Below are 26,306 nucleotides of genomic sequence, written 5' to 3' on the forward strand. Positions count from 1 at the left end.
TTTTTTTTTTTTTTGCTATGCCAAAAATAAAAAACAAACTAAAACATGGAAGGCATAAAAGCATTTCAGATAATGCAATCCACTTAATCCGCCATTCAGGTTAGCACATCCCATGGCTGACAGGCAGGCACACAGCAGAGCTTGGGGGCATTGGCCTTTAATCATTCTAATGACATTAGAGGGTGGAGCAGTGAAGCCCAGGCCAGGGCAGGACCTTTGCCTTCTGCTTCCTGAGTGTTTTCATGGCTATATTATACATTAGTCTGAAATGGAAGCAAACTATCTTTAAATATAATCAAAAGCACAGGATCTATAAAGATTTGAGGAGTTTTATACCAGTTACTTCTCAAATAACAGCATTAGAATTTTAATATATAGAAAAATTTATCATGACATATCTAGTTTACAGGTCCCCAAAAGATAGATATAATCTACAGCTGTGTTCTCTATAATGTTTAGCTCCCTTGCTTGGCTTCTAAAATTGATTAACACTTCATATCTCAGTAGTCATGAAAATAACATAGTAACATTACATGACAGAAACTCGATTTCACCGAGAAAAAAAAAGACTCGAAATCACAATGCCTTGTTTATTTTTCTTAACAACAAAGCACATTCAGACAGAGATAAGTAATAATGGTCCTCACCAATGTACAAAATTAGCACTTCCAAAAGAGAGCACTGTGACCTGATCAGACTTCCAGTCACTTCCAGTCATACAACTGTAGTGAGCTAAGCTCTCCAGCTGCACGTGTGTCCAGCTGCAGGTATGCATGCTCATTTGCACCTGAAACCTGCGAGCCCGGGATCCTACCCAGGTGTGTGCTCTACTCTTTTTAACTAACTAGTTCATTGGCAAGAAAGGTGTCAGCCAAGGCAATCACTGATCACATGGTCATTCAATGCTCTGTGGGTCAGACTAACCACTTTATTTTTGCCCTATCTCATAATGTCTCTCTGCAAATGATCAACTCCTCGGGCATTAACATAAGGGCCATTTGTACTTGATGTAGAAATAAGAAGATATAAAATTTGGCTAAAACAAGGAAAGACTAAGTGGACAGCCCATAGATTGATCATTTCTTTGGCTTTACCTACTCCATTCTAATTCTGTCTCTACCTCTTATATTAAAGTCTAACCATATATATTTAATTCAGTTCTTTAAAATTTCAGCAGACAACTTCAGTGCTAACCCACCACTGCCCTGTCTGAAAATCTTTGATGTCACAGCATAATAGCTCCTGAAAGAACAGAGCTAATACCTAATGTAACATGAAACCAGGGCTCTGCACTGGGGTTGTCTGCTGTCAGAAGCAAGCAGACTCACTGCTGCTCCACAGAAGTGACAAGGTTAGAGCCTATCTATACAGCATCTCCAACTCCCAATGGGAACTTCTGATTATCACAAACTATGACAGCCTGCTTCATTATCTCTTTTTTTGGAAACAAAAAATAAATTACATGCTAATGTTCGATGATACATATGGCTTAATTTTGTTCTGGAGGATGTAAGTTGCACTTACAGGCTCTGGTGTTTTCAAAAAATATTAATAGAGGCTGGCCAGTGATGGCAAATTCCTTTAATCCCAGCACTCAGGAGGCAGAGGCAGGCAAATCTCTGTGAGTTCAAGGCTAGCCTGTTCCACAGGCTAGTTCCAGGATAGCCAGGGTACACAAACAAACCCTGTCTTGGAGAAAAAAAAAAAAAAAGAGAGAGGCTAAATGAAAAGTGGCTATATTTTCTACTAAGAAACAATGCAGGCATTGTTTTATCACTTTTTTGTATAGCATATCTAGATTGGAAATCATTATACAGACCTTCCCCTTGGGGTGGCTGTACATAATGCCAAAATATCTATTTAAGTCTGGGCACTTGGGCAATGGGTCTATCCATACAGAAAAAAAAACAAAAAAACAAAAAACAAAACCAGTAAAGACAGGGCCAGTGCAAGTGGCCAATAAAACAAGCAGGACACAGACTTTCCCTTTGCCATATTAACTAAGTGAAAATACAGTGGTCTCCATATTAGTTCCATATTACCAAACACCTACAAGGAGACAAACTGAGTATTATTTAATAATCTGCCTCAGCAGTATCTACCATGAAACACTGGGCATCTTTGTTCCTGTCACGACAATTCACACTGCTTGTATTATTCATGAGACAGACAAGTTTTTGCTTCAATTTCCTTGAAAATTTTTTAATTCTCTTAATGTCCATGTTGCATAAGATTTATAAGGAAAAGCAAAACTATATTGGGAGACTTTCAAAATAGAAAAATAAATGAAGAATACAATAAGGTCACAGAGTTGAAAGACTGGACATTTTAAAGAATCATTTCTACCTAATTTTTTTTCTTATAGATAAATATAAACAAACTACATCAAGAATCCTAGGTTATTTTTTTATATGCATGGAATGTAATTCTAAATTCATACAAAAATGTAATGGGACAAGAAGCACTACGATACTTTTGAAAAATAAGAACCAGGTAACAGCTGGGCAGTGGTGGTACACGCCTTTAATCCCAGCACTTGGGAGGCAGAGTCAGGCGGATTTTTGAGTTTAAGGCCAGCCTGGACTACAGAGTGAGTTCCAGGACAGCCAGGGCTATACAGAGAAACCCTGTCTCAGAAAAAACAAAAAACAAAAACAAAAACAAAAAAAAAAAAAGAGCCAAGTGACAAGATTTAACCTATGAGGCACCAAGGTTCACTGCAATGAAAATATGAGGAAGACAGGGAGACAGGAATGCAGGCACACAAGTGCAGGCACAGACAGCCACATTGAAGCACACAAGAGCAGGCACAGACAGGTACATGAGAGGACACTAATTCAAGGACAGACAGCTGCATCAGGGTACACAATAAAGATTCCCCCCAAAATTCTGAGCAGAAGCTGGTAGGTGACAAAGATAAATTGTACAATCATGAGTGAGAAGTTAAGTTTTTAATAAATTGTATGGAATAGCTGGACAGCTATAAGAAGATACACTAAGCCTATATTTCAAATAATATGCCAAAACACATCTGGTTCAGTGAAGATCAGTGTAGAACACACTAGAGATTATTTTATAGCCTCAGATAGAGAAGTGTTTCCTGATCAGCACAGGAAAGTCACTAACCATAAAGAAAAATATCAATAAATATTCAACTACAAAAAAACAAAAACTAAAGACATCTTCCCATCAGAAGATTCTCTACATTAAAAGACAAACCAAGTGCTGGAGAGATGGCTTAGTGGCTAAGAGCACTTGATGCTCTTGCAGAGGACCTAGGTTCATGTTGTGGTGCCCACATGGCAACTTACAACTTGCCTGTTCCAGTTCCAGAGGATCCAACACCCCATTCTGGCTTCCTTGAGCACTAGATACATACATGGTGTACATAAATGCAGGCAAAACACTCATACATATTAAAAATACAAATAAATAAATTTAAAGATGTCACTAAATGAGATAGAATAGTACATGTGAAAAGCTCCTTTTCAAAATCACAAACTATGTGCATGCTATTTTTAAGGTTAGTTAAAAATTAGAATCAACCTTTCTCACAGACCATACAAGAAATAGCCTACATTACAAAATCTCCAACGTCACAAACACATTCTACCACCTCAAAGCACTAAGTCACATCTTCTGAAACACCAGTTTTGAAGAGATTTCTAAAACACAGGTTTTAAAAAGATTCCTTCCTTTGAATTAAAACATAATCTTTTTAACATGAAAGTTCCTCCAGAGCAAATGCACTGAGCAGAGAACTAAGGCTATAAGGAATTCCTGAAGAATTGCAATGTGAAGACTTGAAATTCTTAGATTTAGAATAAATACTTTATGTCTCCTAATAATACTCTTATATTAAAGGTCTTTATCCCATTTGATGGTCTCCCTAAAATAGATTAGTTTTTAAAATGAAGATAAAATGTTTCGAAGTGTTAACTAATGGAAAAAAAACATTTAAATTAAACACAAAAAAAAAGAGACTGGATGGAATGAGAGGAGAGGGGGGAGGTTGTTTTTCCAAATTCATTGCTTTAAAAACAGAATCTCAGATATACTCAAATTCTATGTGAATGAATATGATCTCACTTCTTAAACTGGCAAATTAAATGAGCATAAATCAAAAGGTTTTACCTGTATTATGCCTTCTATAACTGTGCATTGTTTTCCACTGTACTGTTTCTTGCATGGTTTCCCATTTTTCTTTCTATTAAAGCTTTCTTGTCACACAGGTCCTAGTTCTAGAGTTTGTGTCTCAGCTAGTAGGAATGGGACAGTTGGGGCTTACAGTAACTGTATGCTTTGCTTTGAAAATCAACTAGCTGGTTTCTAGTTGGCTGTACCATGTTGCATTCCCATAAGCAATGAATGAGCATTCTAGTTTCTCCATAAGCTTATCCACATTTGTTGGCTTCTGCTCATATTGACCCTGGAATGTGTGAAGTTGTGAAGCAGCAGTTCACTGTGATTTTAATTAACACTCCCTAATGCTTGATGATATTCAGCATCATGTGTGTGTGTGTGTGTGTGTGTGTGTGTGTGTGTACATGCATATTGGCTAGGTAGCTATATTATTTGGAAAAATACTGGTTGATTTTTCTGCCCTTTATTGAAGTTCCCTTCTTTTCTAAGAGTTTGTTTTAATATGTGGAGGGACAACACTATGGTGTTGTCTTTTCATTGCTAAGAACTCTTTGAATTTTTATGGGCATAGGCACCTTATCAGACACATGATCTGTAAAAATTACCTCCTTTCTACAGGTTATCCTTAACTCCTTAGTGGTTTCCTTTGAAGCACACAATTCTTAATGTTTATGAAGTCCAATTTCTCTTCTTTTCACAGTATATCCAAGAAACCATTCTCTACACAAAGCTTATAGACATGCAGTCCCTATTTCTTCTATGAGTTAAATCTCTTAATTTAAGTCTTAGCACATTTGAAGTTAATGTATATTATGTAAGGTAAGAGTTCAGCTTCATTTGTATGGGATATTTTATCATCTCAGTCCTAGTTGTTAAAGACGGTTTCCTCACTATGAGAGCTGAGGCACAACTCAGCATGAGTGGTGAGGCACTTGCAAAGCAAGCGTGATGATCTCATTCAGTCTCTATCATTGATGTGATCACTAAACCTAGGAATTTCTAATCATGGTTTCTTATCAATGACCTCAATCTGAAATTAGAGTTTAAGAAATCACTATACTAATCATTCAATTGAATGTAGAGATTTTTTTTTAATTTTATATCTCCACATTTTAATTTTACTACCTACAAATTGAAACTAATTTTAGGATGGCCTGAAGTAACTGACTGCTAGTAGCCAAGAAGCCCTCTATATGCTTCTTCATTACTTTTATGAAACGTGTCTTTTTACTACTTACAGAACAGGATACATAGTATCTTTCTACCTTTCACCTTTTAACTACCTAAAGTGTGGTCCCAGTCAGTAGCACAGAAGGAAAGCATCCAAGTCCTGGCCTAAGGGCTTTGGGGAATGTACTAAATCATAAGACTCACTCCTAATAGAATCAGAAACGGAATTTTATTAAAGACCTCCAGATAACATACATGCCTGCTTAAATTTAAAAAGCAATTTTCTAGTTGATAAAATTTATAAAGTTCTAGAATTATTAGAACATTGCCTAAAAGTCTTCCTAACAGAATATGATTTTAAGTACCAAGACAGCATGCCCAGATCTATACAAAAAGATATCCTATGAACCAAGCATTCAACAGGAAAAGAACAAATTCTATCTTGTTATTGTTTTTCTGGATGAATGGGTGCTCAGCACAGTGTTGATAATTGGCCTCAAACATCCTTACCATACTGTAAAGTTCTTAAGGCAGGAGCCTCTTAGAATCATCCTTGGAGTCTTTAACACCTCTATTGTAAACAGAAGGTGCTTTCTGTATTTGTTGAATTGTATTCAACTAAGCCTTGTAAGTATACAATGACTGCAAACTGTATGCCAGAACACTCAACCATTTCTAATAACTAATGTGCTAAATGCTATAATCAGATCCAAAAAGATCACAAAACTTTTAAAACATAAGAAAAATGTAGACTATAACCCATAAGTACAGAAAAGTAGAAAATAATTTTAAAATCTTATCAATTATGATGCCAATATTTTTTAGAGGGTTCTTTGGCATTTATTTATTTTGTGTGTGTATGGTGCTGGGGTGTGAGGAGGTCAGAATACAGCTTTTGGGAGTCAGTTCTCTCCTTCCACCATGTGAGTTCTAGGATTAAAACTCAGGTCCTCAGCCTTGGCCAAATGAGGTACCTCACTGGCCTCAATATATTTTTTAAACCAAGTGAAAAAGAGGGTTTCATAATAAAATACAAATTACAAAAACTGACTCAAGGAAGGATAGCACATATGACTAGATCAATAAAATGCAACTGGATCTCTTCTCTAGGTCTTTAAAATGTATAGTGATAAAATAGTTCTATAGTTGGGATTTGGTTTGGGCTTTTTTTTTTAATCATTAAAGAATTAATAAATTCCTATGCTCTCCCCATGATTCCAGAACACTCCTGTTGCCCTAACTCTATAATTATGGCATTAAGATACATGAATTATGGATATAAATTCATCTGTACAATTCAAATTCAGCAATATGAATTTATACACAATATAATCAGCTAGTTTAATAAAGGAATATAAGTTTAAGCAGTACAATATCTATCAAAGTGTTTTATACTATACTAATAATATTAAGGGTAAAAATTTACTGATCAGTAAATGCCAAAAACATTGAGGAAACCATATGACCATATAGTCCAAAATAACTCAAGAAAGAAAGCTCACATGAATGTAGCTAGAGAATGTCTATATGAAATAAAGACAAGGTCTTGCACTGAGGCACAAGGCAGCCAGCACAGGACAAATCACAGTAAATAAAAGTCTTATGAGTTTGAGTTGGCAGCAAGATTAATGAGTCAACAGTAAGAGGTGGCTTCCATTAAAAGGGGTGGTTCTATTAATAGGTAATTATCTAGGACAAGAAAGGTGATAATTCCTTGTACTTAAAATCTCAAATCCTTGGCCACTATGTCTTAACAATGTCATCTTAAGTAAATTCTTTAATTCTTAAGTGCTCTTCATCTATAAACCACAAATAATAGCACCCAGTTTGCAGGGTTACGGAAAACTTATATGAGATAATACTTGAAAAATATCTTCATTGAACACATCAAACAAAAAAATGGGGTTTTTTTCTTACATTCATTTACTTTGTATGTGTATGTGTGAGCATGGCATATACTCCATATGCCATGGAGTAAATGTGGAATCCAGAGGATAACTTGCAGGATGCAGTTCTGTCCTTTTACCATGTGGGTTCCAGAAACTGAACTCAGGTTATTAGGTTTGATGACAAAGCATCTTTACCCTCTATGGCTTAGACTCTAAGCAATCTTGCCAACCAAAATCCAATAAAGTACTCCAGGTATTCTCTCACTGAACAGTACCTGCCAAGCACCTCTTAGGTGCCATATACAAATTAACTAGACGCACAAATGTCAAGTCCAGGTGGAGGTTATGTTATGGTGTACAGGAGAAGGTCATTTCCATAATCGTTCCCCTGTCCGCAATGGATAATCCCAGGGAATCACATCACAAAAGGGTGAGTGATACAGTCCTTCAGCTCTAGGTGTGTTTCATAATGCAAAAAGGCTGAGTTTATAACCTGAACAACATGTACCCAGAATGTACTCTTATATGCCCACAGGTAGCTGCAGGGACTCCTGTCACCTACAGCACAAACCTCATGGCATTCTGGCACACAGGAAGTTACTGTAGTTTCACGGTTTCCTTCTTTTTCTTTTTGTTTTGTTTTGTTTTGTTTTGTTTATTTTTATTAGATATTTTCTTTATTTACATGTCATATGATATATCCTTCTTTAATATCACTTCACCATCAATTTAGACAATGAGCTTATAGATCCCCTAATGATGCTTCTCCTATAGCTCTCCCCAGTGCCCTCTTCTCCAGGCAAAAACTATTGAACCATAATAGAAAGAGCTTAGTTTTTACCATCAGACAAACAGGTTCAGATCTCAGAGCTGACATAGCTGGTCTGAAGCCTCTGCTAAGATCCTTCTGGTACCCACAGATTCCTGGCACTGCTGGACTGAGGCTAAGCTCCTCTGGAGAGATGCTTTCTGGGGGGAAAGGTCACCTGGAGTCCATGTCAATAAAAAGCTTAAGGGAAATAGAGGAAAATTAAAGGATTACTAATACCACAACCCAATCTCAGACAGACAACTCGACTGAAGCCTTCTGCATTGAGGAAGCAAGGTACAGTCAGAGGCCCAGTCAGGATTCACCTGGGCCCTGCCTGGGTGAGCTACTAGGTCCAATGCTAAAACTTGATGGGCAGTTGCTGCCTCCTAAAACTCCTGGAGCTCCTGCTCTTGCCACTTCAGTTACAGGTCTGAGCCCAAGAAATCTCACATCCAGATTCACTGAGTACCTGTATCAGTTCCTTCCCACAAGCCATGACACTAAAGAGGAGCAAGGCTGACCTTGTAATAAAGGAATTTTAGCTCCAACAGGTTTATTTGTTTCTGGTTGAACTGATTCTCAAAGTATGAATTGCTATAGGTGAGTCAGGCTTCTCTCAATGGCCCTATGGATCTGAGTGGTAGAATATAGAAAGATTTTGCATTGCATCTCGTGCTGTTCATTCTATATATGTTGAATACAATATTCTTCTGCTTAGGGTCTTTACAGGCATTCACTTTAATGATAGCAAACAGTATACCACCAATGGGTACTAATATTTATTTCTTTGCATCTTAAAACATTCCTAGGAAGTAAGTACAACTTTGCAGATGAGGAGATGGAACTCTGAGGAGACAATGCTCACACTACTGAGTTTCCTTAACCCCTAACTAACACTCCCACACTGTACAGGTCAAACAGCAAAAGTGTGCTTGCCACAAGCTCTGGTCTTCAGAACATTTGACTGAGAACTGTTTTTCCACATCATCTTATCACAGAGGCAACAAAGATTCAGGGAAGAATACTTTAAGCTTCGGGGTCAAGAGGAGATTCAAAGCTTCAGTATTTTCATTACCTCACTCTAAAATTGATATCTACACAATAGCCTTCAAGTTGAAATGATTAATGTCCTTAAAAAGCACTTAAATGCCTGTATCTAAAAAGAAATTTAAATCGACTCTGTGCTACTTAAAGGTTATATGTCACTCTCCATGTAATAAAACACCAACTGAGAGATAACTGACCACGCTGGCCTTGGACCTGGCTAACACATACAGAAAGCAATGCATCCACTTAGAAAGGCATTAAGGCATATAAAAAGAGACATCAAAGGCAAAAGGAAACAGCTGTTTCTGTCTAAATCAGTGAAGTTCTGCCACTAAACACATTAAATGTCAGAGATGGTAACCTTAGCAGGAGCAGACTCCTAATGATACACAAGAGGCCATCAATTGAAAAGGAACCATCCAATTGGTCGAAAGGAAAGAGAATTTGAGATTTCTGCATGTGAAACCGAAGCTCACAGAAACACAGTCCGTAAGTCATGTTAGCTGAACCAGTTCATATTGGAGCCATGGCCTCACTTAGCAAGACTCTGTAATAACTGAGATCAAATCCCAGCCTAGTAACCATATAAAGCTGAGATTGTGGCTCTGAATGTAAGTACTACAGTCAATGCCACATCATGTTCAGGGAAGAGTACTTTAATAACTTCACCAGTGAGATTCCACAACACAAACACAAACACACACACACACACATACACAGAGCTCCTGAGTACCCTGATTATCCAACTTACTTGCTTAATCACCTTGGCTCATGACTATCAGGGGAGATCTCTTGACTCATTTGCCTATTAGAATAGCTTCGTTAGAAGCACACATGTCACAAGATCTCAAGCCAGGACATCTATGCCTACCATGGTTTTACTACTCAATGGCTGCATGATTGTGAGGTGGCCATTTTTCTCTTCAATTCTTAACTTACTTTCATATAAAACAAAGATAATATCTATTTCCAAAGTAATTGTGAACATTTAATAATAAAATGACAAATGCTTAATGAGAACTTACAACTCTTATTATACCTGTTTCTTCAAGTATATCTGTTCATTCAAAGTTCTGAGGAACTATGATACAAGTACTGTTTTCACCTCTGTCCTATGAAAGGGCCCAAGAAATATGCATGGTGCATAGCAACTCCTGTCAGTACACACTTGGTGATACTCATCTGCTCCATTATTCAGTACTGCATCCATGGAAGTAAATAAGTCCTGAAAAGAAGAATAAAAAATACTGAAGTCTGTTCATCTACAATAAACTAAAAAAAAAAGACAAAAAATAATACTAGTGGAAGAAAAGTAAACTTTTCACGAAAACAGTGGCTTTTTCTGTTCCTAGAGATCCCTTATCCTCCTCCTCTTGAGAGCCAGTTGCACTTAAGATTCTAGAAGAGGTTAACTAACATACTTTAAAGACAGCCAACTCTCTTGGTGACAGAAACTATACTCAAAAAGCCTGGCAGTGGCCACGGCTGCCTGCCTAGCCAAGCACATGCAATGAATTGATGGCTGTATCCCAACACCCTTCCTATCTCATGCAGTCCAAGCTCCTTCACAGACACGAGTTCCCTTCTGAGGTGTTCCTAGACACCGAGCTAGTAAGCAAGAACACATCACCCAGGATCATCACATCACCCAGGACCCACATCAAAGAAATGCGTTCTGCCAGAAACTGTCTGAAGAAGTAAAGAGCTCTACATATTTGCTCATGAGCCCACTAGCATGAGAATCATATATTAGATTGCTTTGGAAGGCACTGTAGACATGGTGGCTTAAGACTGGTATACAGAACAGGAAAACCCACTAAAAGTTTTATATGAAGAAATAGTACTGTCCCAGAAAGTAATAAACAGGAAATCAAAAAGCCAAAACCTCCTTAGATATCACTAAACTTACTTCTCAGTCTGACAATGAAAGAATGTATCCCTAGAAAGAAATGATGCAGCCAACATCACCCAAAGTTTGTTTGCTGAGCTGAAATTCCCGAACTGCTTTTGTTATGAAATCAATCCACATAGAAAGTATCTCATTGAGTTGGAGGGCAGGGGACAAGTAGGAAATGCTGGTTTGATGGCTGCCAAAGGCCATCACCAATTGTCAACCATCACTGGGTAACACCTTTCTCCTCTTTCTAACATCAACTTTGACTCCATCTAAATCTAAAGGAGGCTGAGTGTGGAAGCAACAAAGAGCTGCAGACATTCACACTAGTAACCCTCACTCATCCTCCTCCTAAAGCATGGGAAATGGACTTTTCTAAAATTCCTAAGCCTTTCTTGTCCCTTCACATTAAAGAAAAAAGAGAAGGAAAAAAAAGAGCAGAGGCTGACTTTGCCATAAGAAATAAAAGATGTCTGATTGCCTCCTCTCTCTTATAGGGGTCCCATAAAGTGTCATTCTTTCTTCTTCAACTCTAACACAGGTGAACCAGCAACTGACCTTCCTCCTGCTGTCTGGGTTTCTCTGCAGAGATGCTGTCCCAGGAAGGAAGCTCCAGATCCCATAACTTCCCCCTTGCTCTCTATATTCTCCCCTATCAGTCTCACCTACTTATTCATCCCAGTGGCCTCCTAAATGGATTACCATTCTAGGAAAATATGATATAAAAAAAGTCTTATATGTTTATTTAAAAGTAAGAAAATGATTCCTTATCTAAATACTGAATGACAAATTGGTCTCTGTATTAATTATTAGTGCCTCATATCTAATATAAGACATTCTGGATAAAAATAAAGATCAATTTTAGATATTAATATCTAGTGTTTTTATTAAATTAATCTTGAATAAGTACCCAGTTAGTTTAGAAATTCTTTCCAAAGATATGTTAGTAAATAATGTTAATACCATAAGCCTTAATGATAAGCCTGTGAGCAGCCTGACAGATGTGTCACCGTAAGCTGGGGCTCTTTAATAGTACATTTTTGGATGGATGTTGATCCAAGCAGATCTGGCCAAAAATAGCCAATACTCTTCCTAATTATCAAGAAGACAGTTGTAGATACAAATTTCTATCCCATGACATTGACAATGTACCCTCCCCTAGTATACTTTGAGATGCTAAATAATAAAAGTTAAAAAATAAAGACTTTACAATCTGCAAGACATAGATAAAAATTTAAACTGTTGTGATTCTTTCCAACAATGCCTTTAAAAATAATATAAAAATTCAATCCAATATTTTACAAATCTTTACCAACACATTAAAGACTTAGAAGCATTTTCTGAGTTTCTTCATGAAATAACAGGCTGCATGTTTGTTCTTGTTGCTCCCATCAAGAAAGCTACAAAAAAAAAACAGGATAAACAATAGGGCAACAATATATTATCCCTTCCTATAATGAAAATCATAGCTATTTAATACGCCACTTTGGAGGAGCCATTTGCCCAAATGCAATATGAATGCATTTTTAGTTGTACATCAGTTCTGTCACAAACAAGATTGAAAGGCTGATAGAAAACATGGCTGAAATTTTGCACAAAGACATATCATGCCTTGTTTTTCAGATTAATAAATCACGTGTTTCTTAGCATGCCTAAAGTGATACTTCTGAATGAACCACTGAAATACAACAGAAGATACAATCTTGGCCATGAGTTTGTTTGTTTGGTTGGTTGGTTGGTTGGTTGGTTGGTTTTTGTTGTTTTGTTTTTCGAGACAGGGTTTCTCTGTGTAGCCCTGGCTATCCTGGAACTCACTCTGTAGACCAGGTTGGCCTCGAACTCAGAAATCCATCTGCCTCTGCCTCCCAAGTGCTGGGATTAAAGGTGTGTGCCACCACTGCCCAGCATTTGTTTGTTTTTTAATAAGAGTAATTTCCAGGGGGTAACTGAGGAAGTGTGTAACTGCTGCTGAAGTGGTTGTCCTGGCTGAGACAGAAGGACAAAGGATGAGACTACAGACAGCACCACAGGCCTTACTAACTACTGCCTCCAAATGCTGAGTATCATATGTAACATCTACCTTTAAAGACAAACCTGTGAGACACTGAAGACTTTCTAAGGCTTTAAAGGGAATGGGAAGTGCTAGAGAAAATGGCTTGCACCATCCACAGGTTCTCCTGCTTATCTCAGAGAGAAGTTTCCAGACTTAAGGAAAAGGAACAAAAGCAAACGACCTAATATACTAAATGCATTGAAGTTCCCTGAAATAACACTTGGTACATAAGCCAAGGAGAAGGGGATAGATTATTGATAGATAGAAATTCTGACAGGTAATTAAATAGCTAGGATAAGTGATAGACAAATTGATGATAAGGTGCACAGACATACAGACAGATACACAGGTAAGTAACTAGAAACATACATGCAAACAATGTCTCTTCAAGGTAAAGGTCATATTTTATCAAACAAATAAAAAAGTGCCATTTACACAGTGATTTGAAAACAAATTTGTAAACATCACATCACATTGGGTGGTTTGGTCACCAAAATTCTATGACTATTACCTTTAAAAATTCTCATCTGTTTTCAGTTTTAAAATTGGCAACAGAATATTCTAACCTGTTTAATGATATTCAAAGTCTTGATGGATTTGGGTCTGTTTATTAAATTATTAGAATACTATAACTTCATTTCCACTGGTAAAGATAATCAATTGGAAGATGGTGATTTAGGGGTCAAATTAAAAAAAAAAAAAAAGTCTTTGCATTCTTTGTGCCTAGTACTAAAAAAAAAAAAAAAAAAAAAAAAAAAAAAAAAAAAAAAAAATCACAGTTTAGAAAGTGTAATTGCTGATGTAATTTTTCCCCTGCGTGCATGTACTTTCTTTCTCCAGAATCTCTGTTTAAGTGTGACAGCATTAAAAGCACGTAGCAGAGTAAAAGAAGCCTGGAACCAGATGTTGAATCACTTCATTACGGTGTACAGCCAAGACTTTTGCAAATAACAAAACATGTCCTGGGTTAGAGCATGGGAAACCATAATTAATCTTAAAATTTTTGTTCCATCTATAGCTTTCCCTTAAATATCTCCTGAGAGATATATTATAGTATACATTACCTCAAAAGGACATGTCTAAAGTTTGAAATAAATATGTACGTGTAGTAGAGAACATGCTCAATGGATGATTCTGCCAGTTCTCCTGAACCTTATCACTGCCTGTCAGACAACTAGCTGTGCTTAGATTCCTACACTACTTTGGGTCTCTGTCTCCATATCTCTTTGAACATCCTAAATTCTTTCACCTAAAACTGGAAGTCTTTCCTCTGCTCACCCCAATCAGGAAGTATGGGTACCAACAGCTAAGGTACTACCATGCTTTCCATTGAAATTAACATTTTATTAGTAATAAAGGATATTTTAAAGATGCATCAGCTATAGACTTAACTGAACAGAAGACACATCTGGGAAATTTTCTGATGGCCATATAATTCAATCCCTTTCTTTTTTTTTAATTAGATGTTTTCTTTATTTGCATGTCATACAATATCTCCTTTCCCAGGTTCCCCTCCAAAAAAATAAAATAAAACAAAAACAAACCCCTGTTCCCTCCTTATCTCCTTCTTATTACACTTAATAAAATTATACTTCTTTTTAAAATTATCTTAATATAAACTTGATAAGTAAGCAAAACTAACATATATACTACTTTAGCTTCTTAAACTGTAAAATACATTGACACAAATGTCCTCATATGTTGGTATTTCAATTGCAGGGACTAGCTTATACACACATTAAAAAGGAAAAAGAATAAGAATCCATTGAACTGAGTACAGGGTCCCCAATGAAGGAGTTAGAGAAAGGACCAATGAAGCTGAGGGGTTTGCAACCCCTTAGGATGAACAACAATATGAACTAAGTAGTACCCTCAGAGCTCCCAGGGTCTCAACCACCAACCAAGGACTGCACATGGTGGGTCTGATTGTTCTGGCAGCGTGTGTATAGTAGAGGATTGCAAATTCGATCATCAATAGGAAGAGAGGACCTTAGCCCTGTGAAGGTTCTGTGCCCCAGTGTAGGGGAATGCCAGGGCCAGAAAGTGGGAGAGGGTGGGGTGTCAGGCATGGGGAGGAGGGAGGCAGCAGGGGTTTGTTCTTCTTGTTTTTGTTTGTTTCTTTGTTTGTTTTTTGGAGGGGAAACTGGGAAAGGAGAAATTTACATATAAATAAAGAAAATACCTAATTAAAAAAAGAATATAAACAAGTAAAAGTGGTGCTAAAAATATAAAGAAAACATTAATACACTGTAAAAAAAAAAGGATAAACTTTTCTACATTTTCTGATAATATTGATGACCTTTCTACACAGCTCTGACAAAGACATCATATACAAATTCCACAGCTTGTACATAGTTATGTATGGATAGTGCTTTAGAAAATGTGTCATAATTAGAACAACCATTTTTGTTTCACCCTTGTCAAACCGCACAGAAGAATTTGAGCTCCCAAGTTCATTTATTTTATCCTACTTAAGCTAATTACATACATGCGCGCGCATACACACACACACTACAGAAAAAAAGCCTACTACAAGATACCACACAATTTAAAATATGAAACTATTCAGTAGAATGAACATCCCATAAGCCACATAAACCAAGACAAATGTACAGCTCAAAGCACCCCCTTGGACTATCATCCATAAAACTCAGAGGGTTCTAACTTCAGAAAGGTGGATAATTTCTATTAGTAATGCCTTAGAATATTGTAGTTGAATCCTTGCTAAGTACATACAAGGCTCTGGTATCATAAAATATTTAGAAGTTTACTATAATGTTCTACAAGTTTAGGGATACCAAGATTAAAATTATTTCTAAATCTCAATACATCTAATTTCAACAGAAATATTAACAGTGAGAAAGAACTAGAACCAGGTGTGGTGGTACACATCTCTAATCCCAGCATTCAGGAGCAGAGAGAGGTCCATCTCTGTGAGTACTAGGACAACCAGGACTATGTAGAGAGGCCCTGTCTCAAAAGAATAAATAAATAAATAAATAAATAAATAAATAAATAAATAAAGAGATGCCTATAAGAGAAAGGAATATATTTAAGAAATTTTTAAGTAGTCTAATTTTCCTCCAGCATTTATTTGGGCTTTCTGAATCAAGAGTGATATTATATATTATATATTATATTTATTATATATTATATATTATATATATATATAAAATATATATATATATGTTCCTGGGATTCAATTAGTTAATACACTGCTCTAAATAACTTAGATGATTCGGCCTCCATCTTATTTTAATTTATTTTCTTTTTGTTTGAGCTGTTGCTTCTTTAAAGGGAGCATAGCTAGTTTTATGTGACTCAAGTTGCCTTAAAACTGTTTTCTACGAGTCCCACCCTTGACTCACCTCAAGAACATTCTTTATAATGTAGAGATGGCATCACTTTTTCATAATGTTGTTAAAAACAATACAAGAGTCCAGAACTCAAAGGGGTATCAAAAACAAAGCAGGTAATGACCACCAGAATCTAGGCCCACTGCTTCTACAACCTGTATGACCCCCAGTCCTTTCTCAGACAGTCATTATGCCACAGCCACCTGAGTGGCAATATCTCAGTGAGCATGTTTAATTTGGAGAAATGAATTGTTAAACACTAAAAAACTTCCAGATCAAAACCAGAAGCCCTCAGCTCTGAAGAAAGGCCTTTGAGAATCTAGAAAACATGTTTCCAGATTATAAAACTAACAAGAAAAATACAGCAGCCCTGTGTGAACATTCTCAGGGGTGAGAAGGGGTTGTTACTGTCCCTGCTTCTGTCATGGTCTCTGTCCATTATCATCTTATAGGAATTCCTATTTCTATACTCTGAGAAGAAATTAACGTTCATGCTACCCTTCAATTTAAAGTTATGAAGAGTCTTGGGAGATAACTATTGCCATATAGCAAGCATGAAAATCTGAGTTCAATTTCTAGAACTTACATACATAAAAAATTTGGCATGGTGGTGTGCACTTGTAGTCACTAAACCTAACTGGAAAGACAGAGGCAGGCAGATCCCTGGAGCAATCTGGCCAGCCATCCCAGCCAACTGAATATGCTCCAGGCTAGTGAGAGACCCTCTCTCAAAGCATGTGGTTGATAGCACCTGAGAAAGACTCTAAGGTTAACCTTTGGCCAACAGACACAAAGACACACACCTGAATACAAGTTCAGGCATGCATCCATAAACACAACAAAAGTAGTAACTGTGCTAACTTGATGCCTATTAAAATTAAAACTATGAATATGTAACGCCAGAAACAAATAAGAGAAACTCAAACTAATACCCAGATCAGAAACTTTTCAGATAGCATTTTCTCTGCAACTATGCTTGTCAAATGAATAAAAGGAGCACATAACAGTACAACATACAAGATTATACTAACTCATAATCTTGAATCAGTACCTTATCTACTTTGACAGTGTTTTTTTTTCGTGTGTGTGTGTGTGTGTGTGTGTGTGTGTGTGTGCGCGCGCGCTCCTCCTGCGCGTCACTGGGAATTGCACTGAAGACTTTAAACATACCATACAAGCACTCTACCTCTGAGTGATAACCCCGGACTCAAGTGCATTTATTAATAAATCACTTCTTTTCATTTTTTTACCTCATCTAAAAACTTTGAAGGAAAACAAATCTAAAAGATTTCTTTGTACCTTCAAATATACCCATGATGTTTCTGACCACAAAATCGAGCTCAGAAAAAGAGGTGCAGTGATTAAGCTACAGGCCTATGGCCATATCACAGCCTTTTTGGACATCACAAAGACACAATGAGACATTTCCTTATCAGACTCACCAGATAGTAAGGAATTATATCAAATGTTGCCCCAGTGTTTCTTGTACCACCTGACTTCTACCCCCAACCATCCTTTATATCACAGACCAAAGGCCACCTTGTACTAGAAGCTTTCCTCAGCATAAGAACGTCTACTCATATATATGTGTATATATATGCATATATATGTATGTTACACATATATGTGTATCCACTACACTGCTCAGAATTACCCATACTCATATCTCTGCAAGGATTATGCATTTTCAGCCTTGAAATCGTGTAATCAAGTGATTCCCAACCTTTCGACCATTGAGGACACTTTTATATATTCCTCTTCATGAACCCCATATTTTGAAACTAGTCACCTATTGCTAAGCCATTTTCTACTTTTCATTCATCAAGGACATACAAAACAAATGTGCAGTGCCCCTAAGTCAGCAGGACATTCACTGGTCATTTCCATTAGTCATGGAAAACACAGCGATGGTAGCTCTGGAAGTGAACACAAAGACAGAGCAAATGAGCACTGACATTCTAGTGAGAAGATGAAAAGACAAGACCAAACAACCAGTCCGACCTGCAGCATACAACCGTTGCTTGGAATAAACAATATCCTGAAGCAAAGCTCCAAGAGACATGCGTTCATATCCAGGAGGCACAGAGGCAGGATGACTGTGTAACTTTTCCAAGGACATACAATTAAGTTTGGGGTAAGATGTAAAGGGGAAGGTTCAAGAAATAAAAACTAAAGGTCTGATTCTGCTCTTTGAAGGTCTATCATTCAAATGAAGAAAAATATTTGTTTGCATTTTTCCTTAAAATAGAAGAGAAAGAGAAAGACTAAAATGTGTCTATTGTACAAAAGAACTCTCTGGTGTCGTGAAACATTTTGTTTCACAAATGTGAAACATTTATGTATATAACCACATTCAGATATAAAATCTCTTTTGTTGCAGGCATACCAAAAAAAGATTTAATTGATCCGAATGAAGCAAGGATCATCAATTTTGAATGGAAGATGACAGATGAAATGACCTTTCACAATCATTTCCAGATTTTAAGATTGGAGTTTCATCAAATTTTAGAGGTTGTGAATGCAGACACTACATTTATTCACTGGGGACTCTCAAGTCCTCTATAATTCAGGTGAGTTCTGTTTAGGAAAGAAAAGAATATACACAGTTGCTTCTATTTTACAGAAGAGGAAAAAAGAAGCAAGTTTGCAGCTGGTCAAATGCTACATTTGGTAGTAAGCAGGTAGTGAAGCTGGAACTGAAAGCCTAAGTTTTCTGTAACAAATATCAATGCCTTCAGCAGATGTCCTTCGGATGCTAAGAAACAAGTACCCAATCACATTTCCCAGTAATATGTCTGCACAGTATGAAATGAAGCCTTCACGGCCATGTGTCAGAATAAGTCCCTTCTAAAACCTTTGATTTTTTTTTTTAAGTGTTGTATTTTCTTCTTATACTCACTAAGCTTTTTTTAGACTTGGAAAATGAAGTGTTTTCAATTTTCTTTGTCCAATTTTAAAGAACTACTTTCTTCAAAGAAGCATAGACTGTGTTTAGAAGGTAAAATCAAAAACAGCAATGCAGTCCCTTTCTGCATTTGGATGAATATATTAAAGACAGACAATTCAACATCTCTCTTTGCTATGACTAAAAACAGTGAGCAGACAAAGGTAACAGGAGGATCATGTAAGGGGTTATCTTGTGGGGACATCTGAGCTAGCATGAGAAGTCTGCATACCATAATATGCACATCATTCAATGCACTGATACTATTCTCATTCTGCCGATTTACATGGGACATCACTAAAAAGCATTAAATCATTATATTTAAGCAATTTGATCCAAAATAACATGGAAAATTTTTACAAGATTCATAATATCATATCAGGCCTCAATACACAGTAATACTTCAATCCCGAGAAAGCATTAAAAAGATTTCACTGACCCTGGAAGCTTCCTAATGAAATACATCAAGTGGAGTCCTTGCTATGGGCACCACAGCAGAATGTTCATAGAGAGAAAACACAGAAATAGAAAGTCCAGGAAATTACAGACCACATTCAAGCTGATTCCCAGAGATGTAAACTGTCCTAAATAGAAACAGCACTGGAGTACCAATTGTTAGATCCTCCTAATTCACTGTTCTATTTTATAGCCAGTTTCACTGTATCACTGTTCTGTCCCCAACAGGTTAAGACACTGATTCAATTTATTACAAATAAAATCAAACATCTCATTTTTAATGCAAAGAAACAAATAACTCTAGATAAATAGCAAGATTTCTACAGCTTTAAAGTATTGCTTTTCACTTGGAGTATGAAAGAGAATGTCACCATATATTTTCACGCTATAAAAAAGTAAAACAGAAGATTTCTAAATTCTTCTCTAAACATTTTGAAATAAAATTTTCCCAACATTATATACTATGCAAGTTACTAAGGAGTCCTAAATATATTAACATTGTAAAGCACAAATAACTAAGCAGTTAACTTTTAATGTGGTTTATTAGTTTATAGTGGATTGCACCATCTACAATTAACCTCAGAAAATAACTCACATCCTTCCTAAAGATGAAAGTTTTTGAGTGAATGGTAAAATGGGTGATATATTAGGGGTCTTAGAAGAGCAAGAAGAGATTCTGAATATAAACAAGCCATCATTCTGGTAAAAGGAAATACAAACAACTAGAATAAAAATAGTTGATGCACAAAAGCCATAATGAGGGGGTAGCTCGAAAAATAACTTCGACTTTGAATGGTTTGGATGAAATACAAATTATCCACAGAAAAGTGTGGACTGGCATAAATGTTTGTACAAAATCATAAGTGTATTTCAAGAAGTATGCAGAGGCACCAGCCTGCACGATGCACAGGGCCCGACGATGCTCTAAGTGCCAGTGCAGAGCCCAAACCACTGCATCTTAATTACCATGCAGCCTCAGATATATTGCCTTTGATATGGAAATGTTCTTGTTCTCTCATCTTCACATATGGTCTCATGCACAGAAATCTTTATCTGATTCATAAAAAATAAACTAGAATCCAATCTCAACACCTGACCTCAGTGCTTAGAAGTTTTTTACTAAGCGTGGTGTCACTATAAAAAGAATGGCTAATATTGGTGCAAAGTTGGATATTTTGAGCAATGATATGAAGGATTTGCAGTTAAGAATTGAATCAATACTGCCTCTCAGATTTTAGGGTTTCCTGTTCCCTTTTTTAAGACTACCACAGATTTGAAGAAAAACATCAGCACCCCACTTTGGAGGTGAGAGCCCAGAGGAGAGTTAAATTATATTCCATTTCTCAGCCTCTATCCACGCTCTTCAGTTGATATTATTACCCAAACTATGACAATCAGATACTGTATACTTGAAAAGCTCCATCAAAACCATAATGCAAATTTTGAACTATTTCCAGTTTGACTAAATGTCTAAACAAAATAATTAGCTGAAAAGCTTTACCCTCTTCTACAGAACAAGAAAAATAAAAACATCCTTCCTAAGAATGAATAATGAATATGTAATGAGAGAATGGTAAGAATCTCTGATACCACTCACCAAAACAATTAATGTTCAGATAACAATTGAATGCTTAACTGACAAGGCCATACTGTCCACTTAAAACGTGCTTGTGTCTAGTAAAAACTGTTTTCATATATTCCAAACACTAGCTTTTTTAGCTATTTTTACATTTGGGACATAATCACAAGGAAATGTGAAATCAGCTGAGGACATGAAATGCTGCTGTTATCCAGCATCTTATTTCTCCCTGTTAAAAAAAAGCAAAAAAACAAAAAAACAAAAACAAAAACAGAAAGAACCATATTCTCAAGCAAGTTGCATTCCTAACCTAGATCTGGTCCATTTCTTCTTCTAAAAAAAAAACACTGAGTGCTTATTTTGTTCATTTTAGCAGGTTTCTATAATACCTGTCATCATTAAACCTCATATATCCACATAACTTAATCAAAGTGAAATGGCCTAGGTTGATTTTTAAATGTATATATATATATATATATACAGTAACCTGATACATCTAACCTCATGATGGCAGATATCACACCTCATCTGCAAATCATCTTCCAACGTGTTATCTGCGTTTTATCATTTCTAGTACCTGTCTGTGCCTGATATGGTACTGATACGGTACTCTTAGACACATTTCTAGGGAATTTTCTACTTGACTTCAAAAACATCAATTGATATACATATATGTATCCCCAAACTATGTTTAAGCAAATAGTTCTCTTAAACCTAAACTACGATTTCATAAAATGCTGTTTTTAAGTAGTATATATAAATATAGATACATAGATAGATAGACATGATATAAATATAGATATGTGAATTATATCACTAGTGGATTAAAATAACCAATATGAAAAGATAGGAAATACTAAAAGCCTTAAAAATCAATGTATTACCTTATTCTCAAGAAATACCAATCCTTCCAGGACTACTGTATTAATTGAAAGAGAATTACATAAAATATTTCAGATTTATGATAGTTAAGATATATAGGTATAGGAATTTGATCATTGACATAAAACCCAGTATCTCCTAAAACAAGACAAATAAAAATTTGTATAAAACCTCAATAATGCCACCAAAATTTATCATTTATGTGCTTAAAGTTATATATTTTGAAGCTTTATAAAAGGAAGATTTACTGGTTATGTTGACATATTGCAAATCTTTGCTTTTTCCTTATAAAGAAAAATATCTGTTGTTTTCTGCTGCTACTGAAAATATGCTTCATAGACAACATTCTCACAGCATATCACTCCATCTAAGACTGATGCTCAATGCATTAGAGTCAGCTTAAGACACAGGCACATGATAACTGCTTGATAAGTAGTCTCTTAACATTTGTTTTAACAATATATTGTTGAGTGTTGTAGTTATGCAATATAGTACAGAATGTATCATACTTCATAATTCTAAAACAGCTCAAATTTTTGCATTTTAATTTAAAAGAACATATATTTCAAGAGAATATACTCCTTATCTTCACCTCACAAATAAAAGCAACAACGAACCAGATAAACAATAAACAAAAAAACTTCTCATCCTGCCATAGTAAGAAATGTGGAAGGGCAGAGGAGAAAGAGGTGTTAGTACTCATGAAGTAACTAAGAGTGTCAGCTTGCCTGAGGAATGCCTGGTCTCTTCCTGATATCCAGGTCCTGGTCACTTGATATCTTTGGCCATAAACTAGATCCAATGGCTTATAGTACATATTGGCTTTCAAAATGTGAACCATTCAGTGGTGTGTTCCCTTTTCTTAAGAACAGGAACAATATAGTATTTCTTATAAGGTCTCTCAAATATTTAGAAGAAATCTACATGCCATTTTGCCTATTCACAGGCTCACATATGTGTATTCAACAAAGACCCTCTGGAAAGTGCATCGATAAAAATTCCTCGGGCTGAGAGAACAGAAACTTCAGCTATAACTTTAGTCATGCTATAAGAAAATACTGCATTGGCTCCATCGAAGCAAGTGAAACTCAATAAGTCGTGCCCCTACTTCTCATCACGGAACTCCTGCTGCTGAGAAAGCTAACTCTGTCCCACTAAACCTGTGGAAGGTTTCGGGGAAATGTTTGTTCATTTGTTTTGAAATATAGAGAATCTTTCCAGTACTATATCTGAGAGGCCTAGAAGCAAAGGAAGAAGGCAAATTGATGCTAGTGCCTAATGCTGAGTGCTGAATTCCACAGTGAGTGCACAAGGTGGCAGAGGGATGACAGAGAGAAGGTCATGTTTGAAGCTGCACAAGTCTGGCCTGCAAGGGGCAGCAAGCTTTAAAGCTGGCCTTAGGCTAGGATGTCCCCGGAAGCTGAACCGGAAACTCTAGTATCCATCTGAGCAGAGAGGGAGACAAGGCTCTGCTCTAAGAACCCCAAGCTGAACAGGAATGACAAAGGAAACAACAGATCTGCCCAGCTCCCGGGTCCACTAGCAGCCCCAAGCAACTGGGCCTGAAGTGGGAGCAGAAACTACAATCAGGCACTGACACTAAATTATTGTGAAGAGAAGTGAGCAGTTCTAAAGCCCCTTCCCAAGCCAAGTCATACAGTGCCAAGGCTGGCTGATCCCAACAGATGAGTGCACACAGAGGTGTTCGAGCAGACTCCTCAGGGCAGCATGTGGGTAGGATGTGGCCAGATTCTTTCCGCTTTCCCTTTCCCCATCTGCAACCTGCCGCTGATGTTGGGTACCTTCTCCTAACCACCACTTGCCCCTTAGCCGAAAACTCAGAAAAACTGGAGGAGAAAAGGCAAAAATCAAAAGCGAGGCTTCATGGTCAGTCTTCCTAGCCAGGGCCTCCCCAGGCTTTCCTGGCCTGTTAGGCTTCCCTTGGGAATCCTGTAATCCAGAGCTGAACTGAGCTACTTAAGTCAGCCAAGCCCGTGCCTATGGGCCTTGAGGATGAGGTGCTGAGTGCGCAGGCTAATTATACATGTGGCATTTGGGCAGCCAACTGTCCAGTTGACACCTTACCTTATGAGGAAGCGTCCACCCCACCAACTGTTCAAAACAAAATGCCATCTCTCGGGATCAGCTTCGCCTGCTCTGGGCCGGTTCAGGGTTGCCTTTCCTACCGCCTCTCAAACTAAGCACAAAAATGTGGCCTAGGGAGGCCAGTCGCAGGCAGCCAGGCCCGCCAGGGTTGGGGGGACAGGCGGGGCGGGCCTTGCCAGGTGTCTGTCCTGTCCCCCCCCCTCACTGTGGATCAGCTCGGGAACTTAACCACTTGACCTTTTTATTCACCGAACCCACCTTCTAGAAATAGACTGGGCGGGGCTGTGCCTGTTCTCGGGACCAGGGGGAAAACCCGGACATGTGACTACAAAGGACAGAAGAGAGGAGACCCTGGTAGGCGGGGGAAGGGGCATTCTCTCCACTGGGTTGCTGGCTGGGCGGTTCCGCCAGGGCCAAAAGCCAAGCCACTGGAGTTCACGCTGGAGTCCAGCGTCCAGGACCGGGAAGCCACCCTCTCAGACAGTGGAACTGGCGGTCCGGAGCCCAGTCCATTGTGCCGCTGGGACAGCTTCGGGCTATCTTGAGACTGAAACTTCAAGTGCGGCCCTTACGGGAGGCGACACACAGAAGCAGCCTACAACAGTCCATCTTGCTAACTAGCAACCCTGCCAGCCCAGTAAATGACTTATTTTAGACCACAAACAGGAGCGGCTGTCAATAACTGGTCAGTCACACAAACAAACATTTTCAAACTTGGTCAGAATCAGACAAGCTTAAATAAAACTCAAAATACGCCGGAAACGACCACCTTTTTATCTGTCCGAACACACCAATTCTTTTTATCTTAAAGCTGAGCGGACCCGGAGCTAATCTGTCCTCCGCAGAGCCCGGCCGTTCCTTTGCAGCAGTTCAGCCCCAGCAGCCTTTGCACAAGCCCGGGTCCTTCTTCGCACTGCCCTTTAAGGGAGAAAGCCGAAAGCAGCTCCCCCGGGGCAGGCAGGCCTCGCCAACACCGCCTCCCGCCCAGGGCCCAGCCGGTGCTGCGAACATCGGCCCGCAGCAGATCGGGCAGCGGGTAGCCAGTAGCGGGCCGGGCAGAGAGCCTAGAGGGACGAAGGGCGGGCCAGGCTCTGAGCCGAGGGTGCCGGCTGTAGCGCAGAGGACCTGGAAGCCGAACCCGCGCGAGCCTTACGGGGCCGACCCTCGCCCACGCCGCCAGCGGGCTAGCCTGCGCAGCAAGCGTGCTGAGCAAAAAGGACCACCGTTGGGTTGCGAACTGCCTTGGAGTTCGGTTTATGTTCTGCTGAGAAGACCATAAAAAGTAAAGTGCAATAGTGGAGGGAGCGAGGTGAACTGGAACTCGAGCGTCCCGGGAAAGTCGTGGGCAGCCCCGGTAGTAGAGGGCGAGGAGGGAACGCGAGGCTTCTAGCCACCCGGGTTTTCTTTAATCCTCCGGGTAAACTTCACCCCCGGCGCAGAGAGCTATGGAGATCCCGCCCGCCCTAGGCCAGAGTCAACCCCACAACTAGCCAACGATCCCAAACTGAAATGGGGGGGGGGGTGGTCAGAAGCACTGCGAGTCCTCCGGGCCCCTGCGCCCCAGCCTGGCTGACACTGACTCCTCTTAGAACTGCGGCGGTTCAGTCACTCGGCGACTCAACCCAACACTTTTCAAGAAAACAAAATATTCATTCGCTAAGAAAACTTACTTCGCATTTAGTTTCTATTGGGGGAGGGGGGTTAGGTCGGCTCTAAAGGAAGCCCGTTTTGTCCAGGTTAGATTTTGTCTACTTATGGATCAGCCCTTGGGTGAGGGTTTAATTTATGGCTTATGCATTCTTTTAAGGTCGATTTACATGACCTCGGGCTACAACTAAGACTGCCGAGGAGGGCACTCCAATCGTCAGTCGGCCAAACCCACAATTACAACAGCCCTCCCCCATCTTCTGTGGCTCAGACTCCCCTGGCAAGCTAACTGTTCTCCTCTCTCTCTCTCTCTCTCTCTCTCTCTCTCT

The 26,306-nt window shown here is 38.4% G+C and overlaps 1 protein-coding gene across 8 annotated transcripts in view; it reads right to left on the reverse strand.

Annotated features, from left to right (window-relative positions):
• Sox6 (SRY-box transcription factor 6) overlaps window positions 1-26,306 on the reverse strand; it is a 618,663-nt gene that overhangs the window by 534,983 nt on the left and 57,374 nt on the right. Inside the window, exon 1 of one of the 8 annotated variants that reach the window (XM_031387988.1) lies at window positions 24,310-24,537. The exons of 6 other annotated variants lie outside the window; for them this stretch is intronic. The gene's annotated coding sequence lies outside the window, so the exon portion shown is untranslated. Of the gene's footprint in view, window positions 1-10,099; window positions 10,221-24,309; window positions 24,538-26,306 lie in introns of those variants that run through there. One more of the 8 variants, XM_031387986.1, reaches the window with a different exon arrangement.

The sequence above is a fragment of the Mastomys coucha genome, unplaced genomic scaffold, assembly GCF_008632895.1.
Source record: "Mastomys coucha isolate ucsf_1 unplaced genomic scaffold, UCSF_Mcou_1 pScaffold21, whole genome shotgun sequence".
In the NCBI taxonomy this organism is placed as follows: Eukaryota; Metazoa; Chordata; class Mammalia; order Rodentia; family Muridae; genus Mastomys; species Mastomys coucha.